The sequence below is a fragment of the Nicotiana sylvestris genome, chromosome 3, assembly GCF_000393655.2.
Source record: "Nicotiana sylvestris chromosome 3, ASM39365v2, whole genome shotgun sequence".
Classification (NCBI taxonomy): domain Eukaryota; kingdom Viridiplantae; phylum Streptophyta; class Magnoliopsida; order Solanales; family Solanaceae; genus Nicotiana; species Nicotiana sylvestris.
The window spans coordinates 184,460,114-184,470,737 of record NC_091059.1 but is presented as its reverse complement, the minus strand read 5'-3'; positions in this window follow the sequence as shown (position 1 = coordinate 184,470,737).

The following is a 10,624-nucleotide window of genomic DNA, read 5'->3' as shown; positions in this document are numbered from 1 at the left end:
TGGGTCACATAAATGTGCACCCGAGTTTAGGGAGATAACATTATTAAAGGCGCGCCTAAAGCAACTAGCGCATTATTATATTGGGTAGGGCCGTGAATTTTGCTAAACGGCCCGTCCCGGAATCTAAGTATTTAATACATATATTTTGTGAGGGCTCCGCAATCTGTACATTTTTATTTTGGCGAAGCTAGTCTCGTTTTTTTTTTGTTTATTTATTTATTTATTTTTATTTTTTTTTATTTTTTTTAAAAGGATGCCATTTTTACGCCTTTAACAATACTAAACCTTACGACTTTTTTACAACTAAAATCTCATAACTTGTCAAAAAAAATTAATAAAATGAGTTTAGTGAACGAGTGTTTCGGGCGTAGTAAGAGCATGTACTAATAATAATTTTGTCCGAATGACCTAAGCAAAGGAAAGGACGAACAGATTAACGTCAAACTTGTGTCATAGAACAACTAGTCCAACTTAATTAAATGACATCGGATAAACAAGAATCACGTAACGCAAAAATGAGCAAAAATGCATACGATGAAAACATAAGCAGAAAATTATCATACCAATTTCTATATTGCATCTTCGAACATTTAACGTAACATTTCCTTATCTAATGCTTGAGGTTTACTAACCTTTGAACCTCGGCAAACTCAGGACGACAAACACGACCCCGACGGAATTCAAGCTAGACCTCACTGGACGAGGAACAACGACGGAACCTCGGACAAACACCTTCGACGTACCGGACCTCGATGAACCAAAGACGACCTCGATGGAAATAGAAAGCTCGGACCCACAACTGTCAACAACCAAGGATTGTTTGGTTGCTGCTGTATTTTTCCGACGCCACACCTGGTACGTGGAGCTGCACCAGGAGGGGGTCGTTTGGTGATGGTCGATAAAACAGTAATGGAGGACTGCCGGTGGTTATAGGCGATGGGGAAATGGGGGCAGTGACGACGAAGATGAAGCAGTAGTGTTCGTCGGATTTAATGGAGGAAGAAGGCGATGGTCGTTCGGACGCGAGGGGGGGGGGCGTCGCGACTGGTTTTGCTTGGTGTTTGGACGTGGTCGACGGACGGCGACGACGCAGCAGCAACAGCTGCTGCTCGACGGCTTTAATGGAGGTTCGCCGGCAAATGGTTTGACGGAGCTAGGCGGAGGATGAGTGGTCTGTTTGGTGCTGGTGTTTGGGTGATGGTGTTCGCTGGTTGTTTGTTGGACAGTGACGACGAGGGTGGCAACAGTAGGGTTTGGACGTGGTGTTGGGTCTGTTTATGGTGGTTTCACGGTGGGGAATGCGACGGGCTGTTTGGGTGGTGGCGATGAGCAGTAGTCGACGAGCCTGTTTGGTTGTTTGACGGAGGTGGCGAGACGGAGAGGGGCTGGTTGGTCGCTGCGAGGAAGATGAAGCAGGAAGGGGTCGTTTGGATACGAGGGGGTGGTGGTTTTAGTTCTAGGGTTTTTTGCTTCTTCTTCTTTAGGAAGAAGAAGCGTGAACAGTACTTCCCCCCGTTCTTTCAAAATTTTTCCCCGTTTTCAAAAAATGTCCCCCCTTCCAAAAATGTTTTGTCCGTGTATTTTGTATCCCTTTGCTAGAAAAATGAGCCCCACGCGTGGTGGGGTTCGAGGCTTGTGTTTCCCACGCGTGGTGGGGTTCCCCGTGTATGGGATTCCGTCCGTGTTCCCTACGTGTGGCGGACTCGGATTATTATGGGTTGGGTCCGAAAATTAGGCCTAAAAGCGGGTAAGTTTGAACCCGAATATTATTCTTTTTCTCGGACCCGAGAAATAGGAACGCGACGTTGCTCAACTAGTCCTATGTAAGCAAAATAACTACCAAAAATAAGACTAATTATTTAAACAAAACTATATCTCTTTTTTTTTTAAAAATATTTTCAAGATTTAAAATAGCTACAAAATATTAATAAAACTATTTTTTATAATTTTCGTTTTTTAATAAAGACAAAATATAAAGTAATATTTTTTATATTATTTTTTTTCAAAATTGAAATGACTACAAAACATTAATAGAACTATATTTTTGGTTATTTTCGAAATTATATACAGTACAAAAATAAAGTGCAATTTTTGTATTTTTTCAAGTTTATGAGAAATACATAAACTAAAATTTGTATATATATTTTTTGTAATTTTTCTTTTTGCAACGAAATAAAGTAAAAATAGTTAAAATAGGTATATTAGACCTAAATTACATATTTATGCTAAAAAATGTGAAAATTCTCGGGGAGGGTAAAAAATCCGGTGTCTACAATATGGATCACATCAATGAAATACCCGGTATAACACTCCTCAAAGAGGGGCTACACGTGGTATTAGCGCACCGGTGATCATATCCATATCTACCCTTTCCCGCTCCGTGAAGGTAATTAAAGCGAGGGTGGTCTCGACCCCTATTGCATGCTGTTACCCGTCTTTTCCTATCAGCCCCGGAGAAATTTAGGACTCCTATCCTATAATAGGGGAGGTTCTAGGCAGACCCTCAGGTTTAAAGGAAAAATACTAAGCGACAAACAAGAACATATAGGACTGCATTTACGGGAAAACACAAAAAACAGATAGAAGGCTCAGATATATCTCCACAAGTAATGCACATAGACAGCATAACTCATACACATATAAGGTCTGAATTCAGATCCTAAGCATAGTATTTAATTGATAACAGCAGAACCAGATTTATTACATGACTCAAAAAAGAAGTCTGAATAAAGCTTGCCTACTAATTTTAACATGCTGACAGTTAAACAAAGACAATTTTGGGTTTTATTTATATTATTACCTAAGGCTTGCCTCGGCGTACAGTAATATGCAATAGTTATTCAGAGTTATCAAAACAGTATGGAGATTGTTCTTCTTCTAAAACATGTTGTTCTAAATATTGCAAAGACATGCAGGGATTATTACCAGTTTATTTAAAGCAGGATGAGATTGTTGATACTCTTTTTCATGCATCAGTAGTTAACTAAGCGTAGCTGAATGAGGATGAACGAGAACCTAATCATGGTATCTAATGATTTATATGCAGGATTCCTAAAGTAGGATTTCTAAATGCACATCATGATTGCAAAATTTCCTAAGAGCAGGATTTCTAAATGAAATTTTCGAACATGTTTACGTGGGCAGAATCACATAATAGCAGCTTATTTTATTATTATTATCTACCCTATAGATAGGATTTCTAAGTGTGGATGAGATGCTAAAACCAGTACATATAAATCCTAAATAGCATGATAGCTAATGCATGACATGTTTGGCATGTTGTACCTAAACATGGTTGTTATTGCCCATAGAGAAAATTAAACCTAGGAACATGATTTCTACCCTGGATTATACTACAACATGCATATTACTGACCCCTTTTCACTATCCAACCCCAATATTTGTTTACAAATTATTACAGACCAATACTGAAATGAATTACATAAGCAAGAAAGAAAGATAAAAGTTACACTATAGAGAGCCTGAAAATAGGCCCAAACTTTTAGCACCTGATTAGGACTTCCTCCCTGAGTTATGTAATAAATCACCTCAAGTTCTAAGATTGTTCCATAGTCTTTCTCATATCTGGGTGTGTCAGTGTTCCTTAAGGACCTCAAGGGATCCCGGGCAGTGCTCACACCCAAATTTCATAGCCAAGATAGAGTAAGTGCAGTGTGGAAAGGCCAACTTTTATGTCTCCAGGTTCAGAGGGAGCTCAAGGGTCCCAAGGCAAGACTCATACAAAAGGGGCAGAACTTAGTGGTCTAAGAGTATGTGTGAGAGTGCTTGACATAGATTTAAAAGAGTTGAGTTGAAAACAGTTTGAAACAACATGTTTGAAATAAGTTTGCAAAAACAACAGAAGAGTTGCTTAGGGAAAAACAGTTTTGAAAAAAGAAGGGGATAGGAGCAACAACAACTTGGAACAAGCCAGCATACACAGAACAAGTTCAAAGAATAGTACAATTTCAAAAGTCACAAAAAGGGAAGTAAGGGATTGGGGCCAATTATGAAACACATAAACATGGATAAGAGGAGAAGCACATAGACCAGCAATTACAAAGAACAAGTAGGAACTGATTGTCCTCCAGGCCACAAACTACTACTTCGAAGTGTTAAAAAAGGGATCATGCTTGAAATTAGAATAGTAATAGGCAATAAAACATACAGACAGGGTATGGGAGTAATCATGCTGAGGGCAGGAGTCTATTACACACAATTAGTCATGTCACTTAGTGTTAATCAAGTACATTAGGAGTCTATGATAATAACATGGCATACTAGTTGTGGGAAATAAACAAGGACTCAAGTAAACATGTTGATTACACTTGAACAAGAGAGGGCAAAACTTAAGCATGCTGAATAAAGCAGTAAACAAGAAGGGCAATTAAACACATAAACCATTAAATTAGTGCAAAAGGAGACATGGATTAACAGACAGGGAGCACATAGAGTTGAGTTTCAGAATTGAACTAGGAACATACCAGTTAAGGAAGCAAAAGTGCAGAAAGTAAAGCAAGTAGAGTTCCACAGTCTAGCCTTGGCTTTCAGCTGGCTAGACAAGCAGCTAGCACAAGTAGTAGAGAAAGAAGAGAGAGTTTGAGTGTGTGTGTGTGTGTGTGTGTGTGTGTATTCTGAACTAGTTGTTCATGTGTTAAGACTATAGAAGAGAGTCATTTATATAGTAGTTTGAAAACTGGTTCAAAATAAGGCAAGAATCAATTCTTCAGTAATTACAGAATTCAGTATCAATTAAGATCGAAAATCAGCCAAGTATCCCTTAATTAAGGTAGTAATTTACCAACGGTAGAAAATAGGTAACAGATAAGGAAAGAATCCAAGTAACATAGGTACAGAATATGTAAATTAGGGCTAGATACATAAGGGTCTAATTAAGGAAATAACAGTAGAAATCAATTAAAATATAGTCAATCACATAACAAGGAAAGAAATAATTTTAAGGGATAGGAAAAATAGTCGGAAATCTGTATAAGAGCATCAATATTATAAATCAAGGATTTCAAGAATCGAAGAAATAGTACTAATATTAAGGGAAATAGTATAGACTTCCATGCATAAACCAATAAACGGAGTACAAACAGGAAGAACCAAATCAGAACCCTTAATAAGACATCACTAGGATGAAAGTAATAAAAATACTCTAACTAATCACATCATATCCATGAGAATCGCACATACAGACAAATCGATTGAACGAACAGTAAAGAAGAACTTAGAATCACAAACTAGTGCCAAACAAATTAGGGTTTTCAACGTAATGAGTCAGACAAAAATAAACCATTTGAACGTAGTAAAAATCATATGATAATACTGAAAATCAGAGGAGAAGTGATTAAAAAAAGGTTAAGAAACCCTAGTCTCGAAGACGAAGGGTTACTTTAGAGAAAATCGGAAAAACCCTTCGAGGAAAACAACAAAAGCTCATAATATACACAGATCTAAGATAGATCTAAAAGAAATCGCAGGATCTCAAGAGTTAGGGTTTCAGAGAACCCAGAGAAGATGAGAAAACCTTAGAACGTTACCAGTTTTAGCCGGAAAAGTCATGGATCTTACTCGAACAGCCATGAATGGCCGGAAAATGGTATGAAAGACCATGGATAGGAGTTGAACCGCTCCAAGTTCACCTGAGGACCTTAGGGTAGTGTCAAACCGGCATGGGGGTGAAGCAGGGGCTAGGAGATGATGAGAGGCCATGGTTTCCGACGAAAGAGGTGGCCGGAGAAGGTGGACAAGGTCCATCGGAGAGGATGGGAGAAGAGAAGGTTCTAGAGAGAACCAGAGATAGAGAGAGGGAGATGAGTGTCGGTTGAGTGAATGAGAGAACAAGGGTTTGGGGGGATAGTCTTAGGTTAATTATGGTAAGAGTGAATCCGGGCCGTTGATCAAAATTGATCAACGACCAGGATTAACTCAAATCTGGGCCGGGTATGGTTTGGGTTTGGGCTTGGGTCCGGTGGGTTTTTTTTTATTGGGCTGGGGGTCCATTGGATTTAGGCTAGAATTGAAAGCCAATTTGGCTATAAGTTAAATAGCCAGTTTTTCCCTATTTAATTTATAAAAAATATTATATAATTTCTAAAAAATAATTTAAAAAATCTAAAATGATTTATAATATATAATTAGTAATTTAAAAATAAAGGATACAATTTTATGCACATAAAACATAATTAATCTTAAAAGGGCTAATACTACAATTATGTGCAATTTAACTTTTAAAAATACTAAATGTAATTATAAAAATATATAAAAATTACATTATCCATATTTTGGTATAAATATAGAAATCCAATAGATGAATTATCAAAACAATAATTTTGAAAATAATTATTGGGGATTTTATGGATAAAAGGAAGAAAATAAATCAATTTAAAACCTTAAAATTATGAAAAAAAATAAAACAAAACTTGGACATGCTTGTATATGCATGTATATACTATTTTGAAGGTATTTTGCATGTTGAAAAATATATAGGGAAAAATTGGGTATCAACAGCTTAATGTAAACTGAGAAAACAGGTTCAACACTTAGCACAGAAGCAGTCACATGCTAAAAAAGAAAATTTGAAAAAGAACACGTTTGCAGGATTTACTAAGGTTGTTATAAACAGGTGCAAGGTGTGAGCACGTTATTTTTGCTTCACGAAAACTACTCCAAAAGAAATCGGAAAAGAAATAAAACAGGTTACCTTCGGGTACAATTTTGAGGATTTGTGTAACATTTTTGATAATTATTTTGTCCGTAAATGCTCGCCTTGCTATAGTTAAAAAATACAAAAAAATACATGTTGCATGCATTTAGGGAAAATGGTACATTTACGAATTAATTAACCATAATTTGGTTTTAAAAGCGAAAATCACAAAATATGCATTGTTATTCTATTTGTTGTCATGGCAATTTTATTAAATGTTTTAATTCATGTGATAATTGTTGTTAGGTATTAATTAATATTTGTGTAGTTTAATTTTGATTTTTAGGAATTTTTGTTCTAATTATAAGGAAGGAAAATACCGGATTTGGGCCAAAAAATTCAATTGAAAATCAGGCCCAATCCATTGCATTGATCCAGTCCAATCGCCTGACCCTTCAGATGCGCCAAAACGATGCCGTTTTGGCGCCTCAATCTGAGCCGTTGATTTGTTGCAATCAAACGGTCCAATGCAGCCCCTGCTAAGTCAAAATGACGCCGTTTTGGGCGAGTTGATCTGAGCCGTTCTTCTACATTGATCCAACGGTCCTTGGCTTTCCTCACGACCCGACATTCTCCCGTCTTAAACCGACCCCCTACTTAACCAAACGACATCGTATTAATAATATCCCCTAATCCTGGCCATCGATCTTGATTGATCCAGCGGCCAGGATTAAACCACCCACCCCATATATAAAGCCAATCTGTCATCCTACGCCCCAAACCAAACCCCTCCCCACACATTGTTCACCTTCGTCCCCAGAGCCCCCCTCTCAAACCCTAGCCACCTTAGGATTCCCCCACCATAAACCCGGCCACCCGGACTCCGATGGCTACCAAAACAACACCCCTGATGCACCCAACCACCCTGAATACGAATCCACCAACCGTTTACCTCGAATCACCCTGCAGCTTCTCGAATCTTCAATCGAAGATTCGAGCAAAAACCAGATCTACACCCACCGACCCCAAACTCACACTACAACACCTCCTGACCTTCCTCACCCCCTGAATGACCTTGGTTCCGTTCGAATCTAACAAGAAAGGCTCGAGCCCTAATTCGAGCCCCAAGAACCCTAGAACTCAGATTTATAGGGGTCTGTCCAAATCAACAAAAGGATCAGGGTCTAATAGACTTTAACCGAGGTGTTCTCAGTTGAGAACACTTCGATTAAAGTCCATTCGACCCCAAAAATGGTCGAGTCCGAGTTCAAGCTTGAGTCAGTTTTAATTTCAAATCCCTGAGGTAATTTTCCCTTTTCTTTTGTTCTCCTATAGATTCTATCTGTCTTTCATGTTTGGTTTGGTTTGTTTCTGATTTTTCTGTCAATTCTGTGAACCCTGAGATAGTGTTTAGTTTGTTTTGGTGTTTTATTTGATTGCCTGCTGTATATTATAGTTTGTATAGTCGTTTAAATAAGTGTCGTCAATTAATTTGTTTGAGATTAGAGGAAAACATGACGGTAGCTCGTTAACCATGTATGTTTGCCTGAACAATAGCTCATCTAAATCTGTATGCTAGCACATAATGAACCTTTGGAATATGTTCAGTGTTGTCTATGAATTAGACTACTCATTCAGGCAGTAACCTCATGATTTCCATAGAAGTCTGTTCATTATTCATCACTGCTTCGAGCTTAGCCCGTGGGCTGTTGTTTTTGGTATTGTTTGGCTGTGAGTTAGTCAGGATTGGCTCCCAATATGACCAACTCTAGCCATTTGATCAGCACCCCTGTGTGTGATCTGATTTTTTGAGTTGAACTTAGTTTAGGAACTAAATATAGCTATAGAAAATCTGACAGACCAACCTAAAATCAGTATTGAGTTTAAGCTGATTAGCTAAGTAGTTAGTGATTATTAGCTAAATTCAGGGGGGGCTTATATATTGACTGTTAAGGGTTAGGGTAGTACAGTAATATTCAAGGGTTAAGGGGTAATTTTTGGAGTTTAGTAACATATTAACAGGCTGTTAAGGCTGGGGTCTGCCTAGGGATCACTCATTAAGCTTATTTTAATGACAATGGGGAACAAAACAACAAAGCATGGGAATTAAGTGAGTATTATAATACACCCATGACTCTTGATTTAAACAAATAGGACAAGCATGAGGAACAATATAGTAGGGATCAAGGAAAGACATTTAAGCATGGGGGATTAAAGGGGTATGGGCAGGAAAAAGCTGAAGGGACCAAGGCAGCCTGGGGGCTTGCCATTTCTGGCTTATAAATAGACTGATTTTAGAGTTAAAAGGGCTGGTTTTTCGAATCCTAAGAGACCAGTTAGAGAAAAAAATCAGAAATTAAGGGGTTAGAAAAATCAGAAATTAAAGTTAGAGATCAGAGTTTAAGAGGTGAGGAAAAATCAGAAATTAAGGAGTTGGAAGGTCAAGTTTAAGGGCTGGACAGTTAAGTTGAGAGTTGGACAGCCTTGAGTGTTGAGAGATAGAAAGAAAAGCCAAAACAAGGCTGGACTTTCAAGCCTTAAATAGGCTAGCCTAATTTCAGTTTAATAGAGAGTTAAAAGAGGGCTGGATTTCTGAACACAACAGTCAGAAGTCTGCTTTTCTGCATCTGTTTCCCTCCTTTGCTTAGCCTGCATTTGTTGGGGACACTGCTGGGTTTTCAGCTCACTTTTCCTGGTTTTCCCTGCTGGTACAACACTGTTTCAGCTGGGTATTTTGGGTTTGTCTGAAAGATCACTGAACCTCTGTTTTGGCTCAAATCTGTTGATGTTTTTTTCTACTGGTTATTATTGGGTTTGTTCCTGCTGGTTTGTTGGGTTTCAAAAATCTGACTGCTTGGTTGTTGCTGCTGATTGCTGTCTTTGTGTTGCTGCTTTTCTGTTGCTGTTGTTGCTGTGTGTATGCTACTGCTTCCACTGATCACTCCTTTTCTTCTCTTGCTTTTCTCAATACCAGGTACACCACTGATACACTGTCAATGTAAGAGGAAAGTTGAAACATGAATACAAAAAAAAAAGGAAGAGTTGGAGTTGTTTTTTTTAATCATACATAGTCTGTATATTGAACATTAAGTTGTGTATAATAGTTCATATATTCTATTAGGATAATGAAAATAGTCATCATGTATAAATAGACGTCATGTATGGCAACTTAATGTCGTACTGTGTATGTATGCTGTTAGATAAAAAGGGTGATAGTGTAGTAAGAAATATCTTGAATTTTAGCTGTGTTTATGGTTAGCATATCTTCCAACGCATGTTAAGTTCTGAACTATCCATTGCTAGTTAATCTCACTTCATTTAGTTGGCTGCCTTGTTATAAATTGCAACAATACCGTTAGAATAAAATAACACCGGTTTCCATTTCAGCCTTATAAATGTTGGGCCTGAGTCGAATGAATTAACAGGCCCTTATCGGAAAAGGAATGGTCCAGGTCCAGTCCATACAGTGTGCGTTGGGCCTAGGCCCATAACTGCCAAACGGATTGCCCGTATCACTTCCCTCTTTCAACAAATCACGTTCGAAACTTAATAACTCATAAGTATGTAAATAAAATAGGACCTTTTCTTCATTTATTTTAGAGAAAACGAAGAATAAAAGAATGTAGTCATTCTGAGATTATCCTTTTAAAAATAATGAGACAAGCCTCGCCCAATAAAAAATGCAAATTGCGGGGCCCTTAATAATTGGTCGTAATAAATACTTAGAATTTGGGACGGATTGTTTAGTGAATTTCACTGCCTTCCCCAAAGATAATAACGCGTTAGACTCTTTAGATGCGATTTAATTAAATTACATTCTTAAACTCGGGTGCACATTTATGTGACCCAAATCCAAATCTCAACGGAGTCGAAATGTGTCTCTAATCACGGGTACATTGATTGTGACGTGGTTCGAGATGCATGTCCATGACGTTGCAAATCCCTTTTAAAAATAAGAATGAGATGAGCCTC